At 40.9% G+C, this 2,461-nt stretch overlaps 1 non-coding gene across 1 annotated transcript; it reads left to right on the top strand.

The window, feature by feature from the left end:
• The first annotated feature begins 1,285 nt into the window (after positions 1-1,285).
• Positions 1,286-1,367, top strand: TRNAS-AGA (transfer RNA serine (anticodon AGA)). Its single transcript has one exon. It is a non-coding gene; the product is annotated as a tRNA-Ser (tRNA).
• The last annotated feature ends 1,094 nt before the right edge of the window (positions 1,368-2,461 follow it).

The following is a 2,461-nucleotide window of genomic DNA, read 5'->3' as shown; positions in this document are numbered from 1 at the left end:
AATGGAGCTCTCCCCCATGCCAATCAGAATGCAGATGAATGCAGTTGCAGTTGAGTGACCTGTATGTGGCTGTCTAGAGGGAATGCACAAATGTAGCTGTCTCGAAGCCCAATCCAGACGTCAATTGGAGACAGGTTTTCAGGCAAATAGAGCAGTAAGTGCAGAGAAATGCTCACTCTCTAAAAATGGCATTTATAAAGTAGTAAAGTTAAATCCAACCTCACCAGTAAATAGGATTTATCAATAAATAAATAAAGCTTCTCCTCTCTGATATGGAATTACCCCCCAAAAAGTATAAGGGAATACCCAATGCTAACCTACGAGAGGGGCAGACCTCACAGTAGTGAAAAATGTAATAGACTGTTTTGTACTACCAGGACATGCAAACTACCACAGTACATGTCTTACCTTTTACTTACATAGCATGATGCCCCTAGGACTACCTAGGGCCTACCTTTTGGTTAATTATATGTAATAAAATTGGAGTTTAAGGCTTGGCAAGTAGTTTTAAATGGCAAGTCGAAGTGGCAGTACACTGCAGCACAGGCACTGCAGTAGCAGGCTTGAGACAGGTTTGAAATGATACTTTTTTGGGCGGCACAATCAGTTCCTGGGTATATGGTATACCACTTTACAAGGGGCTTTCAAGTCAATGAAATCTGTCAGTCAGGTATACTCCAATTACACACATGATTAGGGAAGAAGCACGTTCACTTCAGCACTGATTAGTAGCAATAAAGTGATCAGAGTCCTAAGGCCAACAAAAAGATACAGCAAAATGCGTAGGTGAAAAGCAATAAGGTAGGGTTGAGGCCACCTTAAGAATGCAAGGTCTAACAAAAACAAACTAAGGATAACATGAGTAAAACATCAGGTATCTCTACGGCATTTGGTGAGACAAGTGTGCCTTCTTTTATCTTCCATAAATGCAACCTTTCCCTGACCCCTTTATTATATAGCTCTTCAAGTAAAAAAGATAAAGCACTTACAAAGGAGCCTCAAATACTCAAAGATGGTAGACTTCTGTAATATGGGCCATAGACTAAAAGCAGCACGAAAACAGAGTGCAATAGGGTCCCAAAAACTTGAGTGCCACATGAGAGTATGCATGAAAGCCTATCCTTTTCCAAACTAGAGATATACTCATGCAATTTTTGTTTTTAGGAGAGAATGTGCCTGCTGAAAAATACATTATTTTAAAAAAGTGCATTGCAGAATACCAGGAATTTGCTGTGGGACACCTTGAAAACTTTCATACAGATTATTTGCACAAAACTTACAGTCAGTTGTTGTGGCCGAGTGGTTAAGGCGATGGACTAGAAATCCATTGGGGTCTCCCCGCGCAGGTTCGAATCCTGCCAACAACGAGAAACTTTTTAACATCGGCTACAATTTCAGAAGTTAACCTTTAGAATTTCTTCCATGTCAGTTTTATAAATAGGTGGCTTATTTTGGTGTCACTATTGCCCTTTCACATATTTATTATCGCTACCCCTTTCATATCTTTGCTATAACTCTCGTCCTACATTAGCGCTGGTGCAAACACTTCAAATTATTATACCCTGGCTCTCTCAGTCATACCATTCATGCACTTGAAACTTACTTTACCAATAAAAGAAGCAAATAGAAAAATAAAATAAAAGTGCTTGCTGGATTAGGCAAACACACTTCATAAAACTGCATTTTCTTTTCTATTCTCCCCGTGTTACAAGCTTAACTGCTCCCTGTGTAATTTCTCTTAGCCTGCTGTCCCAGGAAGAGAATTTTATCTACAGGCTCTTTCCGTGTTTTTTTCCTAGTCTTTCTTTCCCTTTTCTTAGATTTGTAACTGTTCCTTTATGTGCTCTATTTAGGCGCCATTAATCTCATTTGAGCTCCTTGTACCTGCTGCTGTTTTCTCCACACCTCATACTGCCTTTTCCCTCTTTCTCTCTTTCTCTGAGGTTGGTGGCTACTTTCCAAAGCTTCTGATGCCCCAATGTTCCTTCATCTTGTTGTCAGACGTGAATTGGAAAAGCAACCAAATTAACAAGCCTTTACCACTCATACATGGCAGAGGTTTATACTTTAATTCAATGAGCTAAGAAAAGCGTGTTGTGGGGCCCCTACGAGCCATGGTGCTTGCTTCATCATAATTGGGTGCGCAGTCATTAGCCACAGCTCTGATCATGGGTCACTGAGGTCAGTTTCAATAATTCCTCAAAAACCTAACCATGCAGTCCCCCCTAACTGTATAGTTATCTTGCTTTACTGCTGTTTGTGTGATTAGCTGGGAGGAGCTCACGGCAGCATCCTCCCTATAAAAGTATAGATGGACCGCTCCTTAACTTTTTCTTGCTTCACATACAGATGGCTTGAGGAGGTACAGGGGAGATGCAGGTCTAATAGACAGAATAGAAGATCTGCGCCAGGTGTGTTTCTCTGCATTGGTGTCCCATCACAGGCCAACAAGTGTATGTGT

Source organism: Lissotriton helveticus, chromosome 12 (genome assembly GCF_964261635.1).
Source record: "Lissotriton helveticus chromosome 12, aLisHel1.1, whole genome shotgun sequence".
In the NCBI taxonomy this organism is placed as follows: domain Eukaryota; kingdom Metazoa; phylum Chordata; class Amphibia; order Caudata; family Salamandridae; genus Lissotriton; species Lissotriton helveticus.
The sequence above is the reverse complement of the archived record's forward strand: the minus strand, read 5'-3'. Positions and strand labels throughout refer to the sequence as shown.